General features: G+C 38.1%; 1 long non-coding RNA gene across 10 annotated transcripts in view; it reads left to right on the top strand.

Moving 5' to 3' along the window:
* The window catches only part of LOC119845242, a 103,535-nt gene that overhangs the window by 37,800 nt on the left and 52,367 nt on the right, over positions 1–13,368 (top strand). The window contains exon 1 of one of the 10 annotated variants that reach the window (XR_006274049.1): positions 1,997–2,181. The exons of the other annotated variants lie outside the window; for them this stretch is intronic. This is a non-coding gene — a long non-coding RNA (uncharacterized LOC119845242). Of the gene's footprint in view, positions 1–1,996; positions 2,182–13,368 lie in introns of those variants that run through there. 10 annotated transcript variants of the gene reach the window in all.

Below are 13,368 nucleotides of genomic sequence, written 5' to 3'. Positions count from 1 at the left end.
GTAGTGCAATCTCCATTGTGAAAGTTTAACTTACAAATGTAGATTTACAAAACAATGTAAAAGTTTAGAGCCTACAAGTCCACTCAGTCCTATTTCTTGTTCAGCCAATTGCTATGACAAACAAGTTTGTTTACATTTTTGGGAGATACTGCTATGTACTTCTTATTTACAATGTCACCTGAAAGTGAGAACAGGCATTCACATAACACTTTTGTAGCCAGCATTGCAAGGCAAGGTATTTACGTGACAGATATGCTAAACATTCATATGCCTCTTCATGCTTCAGCAAGTATTCCAGAAGACATGCTTCCATGCTGCTGATGTTCATTAAAAAAATAGTGCATTAATTAAATTTGTGACTGAACTCCTTGGTGGAGAATTGTATGTCTTCTGTTCTGTTTTACTCGCATTCTGCCATATATTTCATGTTATAGCAGTCTCAGATGATGACCCAGCACATGTTGTTTGATTTACGAACACTGTCACTGCAGATTTGAGAAAACACAAAGAAGGTTCCAGTGTGATATTTCTAAAAATAGCTCGACCCATGGTTTAAGAATCTGAAGTACCTTACAAAATCTGAGAGAGACCAGGTGTGGAGCATGCTTTCAGAAGTCTTAAAAGAGCAACATTTTGATGCGGAAACTACAGAACCCAAACCACCAAAAAAGAAAATCTATCTTCTGCTGGTGGCATCTGACTCATGATGATGAAAATGAACATGCATTCATCCTCTCTGGGTTGGATCGTTATTGAACCGAACCCATCACCAGCATGAATTCATGTCTTCTGGAATGGTGGTTGAAGCATGAAGGGACATATGAATTTTTTCGCATCTGGCATGTAAATATCTTGTGACACCAGTGCCATAAGAACACCTGTTCTCACTTTCAGGTGAAGTTGTTGTAAACAAGAAACCAGCAACATTATCTCCTGCAAATGTAACAAAATTTGTTTGTCTGAGCGATTGGCTGAAGTAGGTCCAAGTGGACTTGTAGGCTCTAAAGTTTTACATTGTTTTATTTTTGAATGCAGTTATTTTTTGTACATAATTCTATATTTGTAAATTCATGATAAAGAGATAAAGAAATTGCACTACAGTACTTATATTAGGTTAATTGTAATTTCTTTTGTTTTTACAGTGCAAATACTTGTGATCAAAAATAAATATAAAATGAGCACTGTATACTTTGTTTTCTGTGTTGTAATTGAAATCAATATATTTGAAAATGTAGAAAACATCCAAAAATATTTAAATAAATGGTATTTTATTATTGTTTAACAGTGTGATTAATTGCAATTAATTATTTTAATCATGCGATTAATTGCAATTAGTTTTTTGAATCGCTTGACAACCCTAATTTTTTTCTCTGGTTTTCTAGTAATATAATTGGATATTATACTGAATATATCATCATCTTTTTTTAGCTTTCTGAAAATGCTAATAGAGGGAAGTTTTTCTGGCATTAAAGAGTAAATCATGCACAGTTAGTTGAAAATCAATGTATACATCACTCATCCAGTTATATCCATGAAGCTGTGCAATTTCCCTACAAGTTAAGAGACCGATTTAGGTTCAGTTACATACAGATGAAAAGATATAATGCTCCTTTATTCAAATTATAAATTTTAATGAAAAAAGTGGGAGTGTCAAAATGTTTTTCTTCAGAAAACAATATAAGGAATAGCAAAAGGTGTGCATATTAAACACAAAGTGCTTTTCTACTCTCAAGAGATGCACATGCTGTCTATTTTAATGCAAGTATGTCAGTAAAGTCTTGTTCTCCCGTTGAGCATTCTAGTTAGTTTGCAGCTTCCAGGTATAGAAAATTGTCTTATTGAAGCTAAATAGGAATTAAATTAGTAACAGAATGGTTTCATTATATTATGAGCAAGAGAGCAAAGTTCATATTTCTAATGTAATGACTTTGTGGGAGGATATAAAAATCCCCTTTGAATAGATACATAACCCATTTATTGCTTCTCCTCTAGGTACGAGATGGATAGACTGGTAGATATTGAGAACCTCTGTCAGGCTTTAGCCTATGAACTAGTTAATCACAAGTCTTTAGTTGCCAAAAAAGAGCATTTATCCTGCAGGAAGAATGGTTGAAAGACTATTGTTGCATTATTAATAAAAACAGAGACAACACAGAATCCCTGATGCCTCAGGACGATAAGGTGAGACCTAGGAAACAGTTTTATTTTATTTATTTTATTGCCACATGGGGAATTATTAGTTAAATTGGAGAAGATGGGGATCAATATGAACATCAAAAGGTGGATAAGGAATTGGTTAAAGGGGAGACTGCAATGGGTCCTACTGAAAGGCGAACTGTCAGGTTGGAGGGAGGTTACCAGTGGAGTTCCTCAGGGATCGGTTTTGGGACCAATCTTATTTAATCTTTTTATTACTGACCTTGGCACAAAAAGTGGGAGTGTGCTAATAAAGTTTGCAGATGATACAAAGCTGGGAGGTATTGCCAATTCAGAGAAGGATCGGGATATTATACAGGAGGATCTGGATGACCTTGTAAACTGGAGTAATAGTAATAGGATGAAATTTAATAGTGAGAAGTGTAAGGTTATGCATTTAGGGATTAATAACAAGAATTTTAGTTATAAGTTGGGGACGCATCAATTAGAAGTAACAGAAGAGGAGAAGGACCTTGGAGTATTGGTTGATCATAGGATGACTATGAGCTGCCAATGTGATATGGCTGTGAAAAAAGCTAATGCGGTTTTGGGATGCATCAGGAGAGGTATTTCCAGTAGGGATAAGGAGGTTTTAGTACCATTATACAAGGCACTGGTGAGACCTCACCTAGAATACTGTGTGCAGTTCTGGTCTCCCATGTTTAAAAAAGATGAATTCAAACTGGAGCAGGTACAGAGAAGGGCTACTAGGATGATCGGAGGAATGGAAAACTTGTCTTATGAAAGGAGACTTAAGGAGCTTGGCTTGTTTAGCCTAATTAAAAGAAGGTTGAGGGGAGATATGATTGCTGTCTATAAATATATCAGAGGGATAAATACAGGAGAGGGAGAGGAATTATTTAAGCTCAGCACCAATGTGGACACAAGAACAAATGGGTATAAACTGGCCACCAGGAAGTTTAGACTTGAAATCAGACGAAGGTTTTTAACGATCAGAGGAGTGAAGTTTTGGAATAACCTTCCAAGTGAAACAGTGGGGGCAAAAGATCTATCTGGTTTTAAGATTCTACTTGATAAGTTTATGGAGGAGATGGTATGATGGGATAATGGGATTTTGGTAAGTAATTGATCTTTAAATATTCAGGGTAAATAGGCCTAATCCCCTGAGATGGGATATTAGATGGATGGGATCTGAGTTACCCAGGAAAGAATTTTCTGTAGTATCTGGCTGGTGAATCTTGCCCATATGCTCAGGGTTTAGCTGATTGCCATATTTGGGGTCGGGAAGGAATTTTCCTCCAGGGCAGATTGGAGAGGCCTTGGAGGTTTTTCGCCTTCCTCTGTAGCATGGGGCATGGTTGACTTGAGGGAGGCTTCTCTGCTCCTTGAAGTCTTTAAACCATGATTTAAGGACTTCAAAAGCTCATACATAGGTGAGGTTTTTCATAGGAGTGGGTGGGTGAGATTCTGTGGCCTGCACTGTGCAGGAGGTCGGACTAGATGATCAGAATGGTCCCTTCTGACCTTAGTATCTATGAATCTATTTTTTCAGCTAATTTGCATTTCCATATTTCCACAGGCAACTGTAAAGTGTGGAATATGAAATGCATACAGCAGCTCTGCAGTGAAAAATGACTGGAAGTGTTCGATGTCATATGAATACATTATCTCATTCATATTTCTGTTTTGTATTACATTCGCATAGGTTTACTCTGCAGCTTTGACTAGTAGCACACAATGCATGATGCTGTACATAATGTTCTATGTCACTCAAGTGACATAGGAGTACTTGACATCCGCTGAAGTTAGCTGTAGCTCACGAAAGCTTATGCTCTAATAAATTTGTTAGTCTCTAAGGTGCCACAAGTACTCCTTTTCTTTTTGCAAATACAGACTAACACGGCTGCTACTCTGAAACCTGTCAAGTGAAAAACAGTGTAAGACAAAATAGTTTAGAGGAAACATCAAGCAAGATTAACATTATTCTTGTGAAAAAATCACTACTAATCAATAGCTATAAACAGAAGAATGGATAGTGAATTAAATATGAAACTGATAAGTATACATATACTATATGCCTGACAATGACATATGTGGAGGTGTTTTAAAGTTAATATCAAAACATCATGTAAATGTACCTAGATTATAATGTCAGGTTTTCTATTGAATGAACATTTAAATCTGTAGTGGCCAAGCCTGAGAATAAAGGCTAGCAAATTTGTCCAGTAATATTTAACAGGCAATGGAGCAAGGAGACCTAATGTGTGCAAAATATAAAGCAAATGAGAGTCCCTAGGCCTCAATATTTTTACCCTTCTAACTCTCACTTACAAGCAATCTATTTTCACTGACACGTCTCTCAAATGGGAGTGATTATTTTTGAACTATAGTACATTGTCTTCATATTTACTGTTTAACATTATATGGCACTAATATTGTTCAGAAATATTAACATAGTAAATCTTCATATTGTGTTACTAGTATGTTCTCTAATAGTAATAGAATGCAGTTTATTGAAATTTCTGGCTATGATCATAATGTCTTAGGTAATTAGGTAAAAAGTGCACTTTAAGAAAAAATATATATCTTGTATTCAGTGTAATCATGTAATATTGAAATGAATCACAATATTGTTTTTAAATGACACATTTTTAAATCACTGATGTTTTGGGGAGTTTCCAAGAAGGGCCATGGTTGTACAAACATTTATTTTTACCACTCAATCTATAATTACTGGTAATCAGGATATTGAGACACAGCTTTAGTTGCAGAAACAACATAATTTAGAAAGGTTTCAGAATGGTAGCTGAGTTATTCTGTATCAGCAAAAAAAATGAGGGAAGTTGAAGGTTCAACTTCCCTGGTCACTCAGTTTCAGACCTAAAAGTCACAATTCTCCAACAACAAAAATTTCAAAAACAGACAAGGAGAAACTGCAGAATTGGAATTAATTTGCAAACTAGATACCATTAAATTAGGCTTCAATAAAGACTGGGAGTGGATGGGTCATTACATAAAGTAAAAACTATTTCCCCATGCTAATTTTTCCCCTACTGTTACTCACACCTTCTTGTCAACCGTTTGAAATGGGTCATCCTGATTATCACTACAAAAGTTTTTTTCCTCCTGCTGATAGCAGCCCACCTTAATTGATTAGTCTTGTTACAGTTGGTATGGCAACACCCATTTTTTCATGTTCTCTGTCTCTATATGTCTTTCTACTGTATTTTCCACTGTATGCATCTGATGAAGTGGGTTTTAACCCATGAAAGCTTATGCCCAAATAAATGTGTTAGTCTCTAAGGTGCCACAAGTACTTCTCAGGGTTTTTTTGATAATTTAGAAAGGGTCCAGTAGAGTAGGTGAAATTTGGGGGTGTTAGTAGGCAGGTTGCAAGTCATTTAGGATTTTATAAATCCAAGGCAATGCATTAAAAATCCTCCTAGAAACCAACTGATAGCCAATTCAGAGAATTACATCACTTAATAAGCAGGTTGCCACATTCCACACTAGTTTCAATTTCTGTGTTGATTTAAGATAAAGTTGGAAGAAGAGCACATTGCAGTGGTGTAACCTCCAGGTGACAAAGACATGCATCAGAGTAGCAAGGATCTACATCTGAAAGAAGTGGTTATATTCTCCTGGCCAAGTGATGATGAAAAATGGTCATTCTTGAAACTGCTGCTGTATGTTAATCTAGCAGCATTTTGAAATCTAACAATCCCACCAGTTTATGAGTTCTATTAACAAATGGCTGAGACACATCCTCAATATAAAGTAGGCAAACATCCTCAGTATAATATGGAAGGTATCTTTGCCATATCTACTGGTTGCTTTCCTCAAGTTACCAGCATTACCTTACCATGACCAGTCTTATCTGGATTGAGTTTCAGCCAGTTGCCAATGAATTCAACCAGCAGTTTCATCCATTTCCTGATCTCAGCCAAACACAGGACCAGACATTCAACAGCAGTGTCTTGGTTAGGTGAGATTGATACATTTTGACATCATCACCATATTGATAACTCTGCAGGCCATACCTCCTCACTCACCCTTTCAACAGGGGAGACAAGATGAAATGCTGTGAAAATCCAGATGATAGTTCTCCTAAAGATGAAGAGCAATTACACAAGGCCACTTTCTGGGAAAACTACCAGGAAGAAACTGAGCTGCCCCCAGAGCAGTTGTGTCCATACTTGGTACTCCTTTCATGTGAGTTATCAGAACTTTGTGATCATTGCTATTGTGTGCATCTGATAGATCTAAAAATAGCAGCGTGGACCCCCAATCTTCATCTGTACCCAGGCTGCAGGATCTTTCATTTACACTGCACCTCAGTTTCTGTCCTCTTATTCGAGTCTGTACTCAGAATGACAAGGGGTCATGTGAGGCATCTAAAGGCTATAAGAGTTATCTCACCACAATTTTCTCTGTAGTCTTAAACAAAAATAGAAGATTAGATAGTGGAATGTTTTTGGCCAGATTGCCAGCATGAAGTGATGGTTTCTTCAGCAAGGGTCATACAACAACTTCCATAAGAAAAGATGATGCCCTACCCTCCCTTAGGGAGGAATTGACAGTCTTGACTAGTGATGGGCCAAGTTCTTTCCTCACTGACCAGAAACTAGGAAGGACACTGGTTCCAAAGAGAGGTTGTGGAATCGAAGACTTGTGACAATGCCTCAATGAACATCACTGACTAAAATTCAACCAGAGAGAACTTATCATTAGTCCCTTCCTGCATTGATGGAAGTAACAAGCTTGACCATATAGCCACTTTGTTTTATTAATGAAATATCCAGAGATTTCCTCTCAGTGGGATGAGTTGAAACTATTCACCAAGCAAAAGGCAGTTTGGATTAACCTAGCTTCACCCGCTTTCAAAGTAAGTGCACTGATTGAGACAGATTGAGGACAGGTTTTTGTTTCTATTGACAGATGTTCCACAGACACTGTAATTATCATAAAAAACACTTTTGAAAAACTAACTGATCAGTTTTCACAATGCTGTAGCCTGACAATCCTGCAGCTTGAAGACCTTGCCAATGAATTTTATCTTGGACATGGAAGGCTTGCATGGTCAGCATTTAGATCTGTCTTAAATCATTGAGATGTAAAGCAGTCAAATGGAAACCTAGAGGTACTTGGTGAGGATATTTTCAATACTTCCAACTATTTGTTTATGTATTATTGCAGGTGCAATCACATCTGGTGTTGATTTTCTTCAGCTGAAGAGTTTGTCATTATCTTGGGAAAACAAACTCTCCATTGCACACTCAATTCCCTGTGGATAGCTCAGGATTGCTTTAATTTTGAAACCAGTGTTCCAATTGAAGATCTGTGTGGGACTTGACCAATATGCTATATTAGGTCAATGTCCTAGTTTGAGGATCTTCTCTTATTCTGGGCTGAGTCTGCCCGCTTTCATGATAACTAGTAAGTACAAGTCTATGGGATTTCCTGTTAATGTTTGGCGCAAATGACTTGGTACTAATGTAAAGAAGACTATATCCTTTTATTTATCTAGCTTGCCATACATAATATATTCATATGGATACTTCTCTTTATCTTAATGGTCCTAGTTTGGCTGCCTGTGGTTCACCATCTGTTCGTTTTTTCCCCTAATTCTCCCATATATTGTCTGTGGAAGGGATTTCAGCATTCAACTGGAAATATGAAACTGCCTAGGAATTAATGTCTTTCTAGTTTAGAGAATTTGTTTGTGGAGACTGTCCTTCATACTTCTTAATCTTCTCTCCAAGAACAGGAATATTTTATCTTTAGACAAGGAAAAATTATTTGCCTGTTATTTTGCTCCTCTAAACTTATAATTTGACAAGATTCATAATTGCCCTCATGCCTTCTCTTCATACTTCATACTTGAATATTTTCCAGTGACTTACTTAATGCTCATTCTCTCTCTCATGTGTGTGTGTATTTATTTATTTGGGTTCTAAATTATGCTCAGGGGATGAGGCGCTCTTTACCTCTCACTGATGAGGGAAACAGGCTCATGGGGAACAATTCTAATCACTTGTCCACAGACAGTTACACCTTTACATTTGGATTTCCAATAAGAAAATATGGTTGTGCCAGTTTCAGGATGGGGAGTACTTGTGGCACCTTAGAGACTAACACATTTATTTGAGCATAAGCTTTCATGAGCTTTTGGCATGCATCCGATGAAGTGAGCTGTAGCTCATGAAAGCTTATGCTCAGATAAATGTGTTAGTCTCTAAGGTGCCACAAGTACTCCTGTTCTTTTTGCTGATACAGACTAACACGGCTGCTGCTCTGAGACCTGTCAAGATGGGGTTTCTCATTCTGTTAAGTAAATTTAAATTATTTTTGCTGCTGTGACTGCTTACTAGTATTTTTCTGTATTTACTTATTCTAATTGGGATTATTATGTGAGGATTTCTCGCTATTATCCTTTTATTTTTAATGTGTACAATAATCACTTGACCTTATGTCTAACTTTATCATTATTGTAATCTAAATTAAAATGTCACGCCACCATCAGTCTCAGACTGACAGTTAGAACACAGACCTTGCCGTAATTTATTTCCTATTCAACTATAAAGTTTAATACCTAAACAATAATATAAATAATAATCACCTATCTTGAAATCTAGATACGATCATACAGAACACCACCAGTCTGGTCCTTCACTGGTGCTACCTGTTGCTGTGGAATGCTCATTGTGACTCTGACCACAGATAAGGTTTGTTTCTGGTCCTCCTTCAAGCCAGGAGCAAAACGTAATCTTCCAAAAAAATATAGCCCAATAGTGCTAGACAGTATCACCCATATCTGCATGAAGTCCTGGCCTGTGCTATTCTGTATACATACCATAGTTCGGGTTGCAGCAGAGATTTCAGTTTAACAGGAAATACTTTGGGATCTCTGCTGAAAGTCTGGGAACAGAAATGAACAAAACATGGATAACCTAATTTGGAAGGGGTTTAGTTGTCTGTATATATAATATATAGGCCTGTTTTGACTAAATTAATTGGAGAAAACCCCATATTCTACTATTTATTTGGTTTAGTGAGAACAGTATTTACACCAACAGCAATATCTCCTGTCAAGTGGATGGGCTGATATTTAAAAGCTTTGTTCAAATATGTTTATGTACTGCGATTATTTTGTGGATTTGGTGGTCTTTAAGTAAATTTTAGAGGCCACCATGGACATAGATAGGGCATTCTTCCTTTCCTCCTCATTCGGTACTTGAGTAAAGTGACCTAGGAGATTGTGAAGTTGCATATTGCTATGATGAGCAACGTTTTAATCACTGGAACTGCTGTTGCTATAGCTTGGTGAATCAAGCATCCTGAAGTTCAATGGCAGCTTCATGCATATAAATCTGATTTTTCATTCACCTTTGCCACTAAAGACCCAGAACTAACTAAGCACTCCAAAGGGCCAAAGTACTGTAGGAGCTTCCTTCTATCACACTAAGAGCGCAAGACCCAAAAGCAGGGATCCAGTGAAATGATAACTTCAGAGAAGCAAAATTAGAGAGAAATAGGTTTCCCATATGGGAGGCATTTTCAGAAAACTTTCAAAAAGAAATTTGAGTTTTTTAAAATTCTGACACATTTGTAAATTAAATTTGAATCTTGTTTTGCACAGATGAAAGATGGCTGTATTAAGTCACTGGCCTTTTCCTCACTGAGCATTTTTAAGCATTTTCAACCAGCATGCCAATTAGATCTGCCCTGACTAGAGTTAGATGGCACAGTGATAAACATGCCTGTGATCAGTCTACTGTGTCACTCCCATTAGTGCTAATACCGGAGGATAAGCATCAGTGATGGAGCAATAGTGGGAGAATTTCTAACAATGCTCAGTTTATATGCAGTCACTGGACCACCTAACTCCTGTACGTTATCTATGTATATACTATGATACTGGTGAGCTGTAGCTAACGTCATAACTAACTTAAAATTTGTTTTTGTTTGGCTTTCTCTGCTCTTTTCAGTCCAGTGGGTACCTGTGATGTTCTTACAGAAAAGATCAGGAATGGAACTGACTGGGTTGAAAAAAGCCAGGATTTCTTTCATGTATTGGAATTATTAGATTTGCCAAATAATTTTGCTACTTTACTTTTGAGTACAGAAGAAATCGCTGCAAAATATTTTCCCTTGTCACTGCTGCATCTTTAGTAACATGAGTATGTGTAAGTTAGGCTAGTAGTAGCTCCTCCTTTCCATTCTTTGTTTTTATTTTTCCATTGTCATTTCTTCCCTCTTTTCTATTTCCACACCAGTCAGATATGTACATGAGACTCAATGTTATTGAATATAGAGACAGAATCAGCAGCTTCAGACATTTGTGTATATAATGGGTTATTCAATACAAGGGATTGGCTAAATAAGAAGTCATGTCAAAAAAAGCCAATTATCTGAATTCCAAACTGTACAGCACAGCATGTTTACATTAAGCTTTAAAGTAAAGTTTTCCTTTTCTTGAACTCTATTTCCGTTCAGCTTCTTTAAAAAAAAATCATCCAATTTGACCTTCTGTATAATACAGATCATGAAATTTCACCTAGATAGTCCTGTGCTAAGCTCAATAATTTGTGTTTGACTAAACCATATCTTCCAGGAAAGCATTCAAACTTGATTTGAAAACATCAAGAAATGGGAAATCTACCACTTCTCTTGGTGGTTTGTTCTAATGGTTAATTGCCCTCACGGTTAAAAATCAGTGCCTTATCTCTGATTTGAATTTATCTGGTTTTAATTTCCATCCCTTTGTTCTTATTGTGCTTTTTTTGCCAGGTTAAAGAGCCCTTTAATACCTGGAATTTTTTTCCCCGGGGAAGGTACTCGCACACTGGAATAAGTCAGTCTTTTTTTTTATAAGCTAAACAAACTGAACTCCTTAATTTTCTCACCGTAAGGTATTTCTTTCAGTCCTCAAAATGATTTTTATGGGTTTTTTTCTGAATTCTCTTCAGTTTTTCATAATCGTTTTTAAAATATAGACACCAGCACTGGATATATTATTCTAGTATGTCTCACCAGTGTTGCATACAGGAGTAAAATCACCTTCCTTTTCCTACTCATTACTTCTCTATTTATATATCCAAGGATGTATATGCAAGCCCTTTTTGCCACAGCCTCACAGTAGGAGCTCATGTTCAGTTGTTTGTCCACTAGGTCTCCTAAATCCTTTTCAGAGTCACTGCTTTACAGGCTACATCAAATATGATGTCTTTTTTTTTTCCTCCCAGTTTTACCACCCTCAGTTTTCTCCTTTTTCCCATAATTTCCCCACATTTACAATATCTTGTCCCTATCTTTTTACCTTCTCTGTTATCTCAAAATCCAGTTTTTGGATGCAAGTTTTCTGCATTGAGGTAGTGGGCAGGGCTCTACTCTGCTACAACCACTTAGTTACATTTAGTGGAATATTGATTTTTCAGCATGTGCTGTAAAAGTCAATATTTCATTAGACAGAACAAAGTGGAATCATTATTACATTGGTCAGTCAGTCATATTACATATATGACTTCAGTGCCATGCTTAACATAGATAATTGGCCTTTCCAATCTTCTCCTTGTCTGTTCTTTTCTTCACACTTGACAGAGAGAGTTCCAGTCTCTCTAAAGCAGCTTCTCTCAGGGTGGTTCTCTCTTGATAATCATTTTTTCATCCAGATTAGCCACCATAACTTTCCTCTGTCATTCAGTTATTTTACATAACAGTGTAATTTGGGTTCTTCCTCCCCAACCTTGCCCATATATATTTCTTGCTCACGCTTCCATATTGCTACTTCTATGGCTCGGCCTATGACAGCGCAGATTCTGGGTTCCTACTGCTCACTCGCTCTGACAGGTGATGACCAGTCACCACCCAGCATTTTCTTGCCCTCTAGAGCTCCTTCCTGCCGCTTCCCCAGTTTGATTGCATCCTCACTCAGAGTAATACACAGGGATGCAACCTCTATGGCCTCTTCTGGCTGCCATTTGATCTCTTCTTAGGAGGTGTTGCTAAGAAACAAAAGAAAACCCCTCATCTGCGCCTTTTATCCCTGGTGTCATAAGCATTTTTTTAATCTCCCTATGAGTAACATCCACTACCACAGTAAAGCAAGCCAGCCATTTCTGGAGCTGGGAGCAGTTTCTGGAGCTTGGGCTGCGGCTGACAGACCTTTTAAGGAAAGAGTGGCCCAACCAACAGCAGTGATAGCAGGGGTGTCATCATCCCAAGCTGACCCGGACTGCCCCCTTAAAGGCAGTCATGGTGTTGCAAGTGAGCCCTTACTTGATTTTTCCCTCACCCAGGGTATCAACACGTCCAGACTGACTGTTAGATGCTAAAGAGCACCCCGAGTTGGAGGGTTTCATTTCTTAACAGAAAAGCCAAGGCAAGCCATAAACAAAATGCTCACTCCCACATCTTAGCTGGGTGACCCGGTCATTCTGTGTTCATTTGTCCCCGAACTGAGTCTGGTGTTCACCTCTATCCAGACTCTTCACCAGAGATTCTCTCAGTTTCAGTCTCTCCCCTGGTATTAGACCTCTTGCTTCTTATGGAGTAAGATCCTGCTCTGGAGGCAGGGGTCCAGGCAGGTCCATCCACTGCGACTCTTCCAGTGATGATCCTTGCCAGGCTGGGCTGCTGGCCAGTGTCAGGGAGACCCCTGGCTCAGACCATGCCCTCTTGGATGCCTGCCATATGCAGCCCTCTGTCTAGGAGCTCCCTCCCCCCCCCCCCCAGAAGCACTTCTTATAGGCTCTCCATTCTACTGGGTTACCTGGAGAGCTCACCCTCCAGGTTCCCTGCTTAGCCTTTTGACTCAGGCATCTCTTGGGATCTCCTCTACACAACAGCCTCCTGTTTTCCTTGGGAGTTCCTGCTTCATTGAGCTTGGATAAACTTCATTAGTTCCAGGGGCTCATTTGCTAATCAGTCACCTGTAGCAGTTAACTATCCCCAGATGAGGACTTCACATGGCAGACTGATCTCTAGTTCCCCATAAAGGACAGCTGCCCCATAATAGGTTGTGTGTTGTGGGGGGGAGGTATTAAATGTTGTTGTTTTTTTAAAGACTATATTTAGATTTTTTAAAAGGGTTTAATATATAGGAATAATATAATTAGCAGTTTACTAGCGCAATCGTATCAAAAGTTGTCATGAAAGATAAGTATAGTACACCAGGATTTCAAGAATTCATCACCAGCACAGTACATAACT

Source organism: Dermochelys coriacea, chromosome 1 (assembly GCF_009764565.3).
Source record: "Dermochelys coriacea isolate rDerCor1 chromosome 1, rDerCor1.pri.v4, whole genome shotgun sequence".
Classification (NCBI taxonomy): Eukaryota; Metazoa; Chordata; order Testudines; family Dermochelyidae; genus Dermochelys; species Dermochelys coriacea.
The sequence above is the reverse complement of the archived record's forward strand: the minus strand, read 5'-3'. Positions and strand labels throughout refer to the sequence as shown.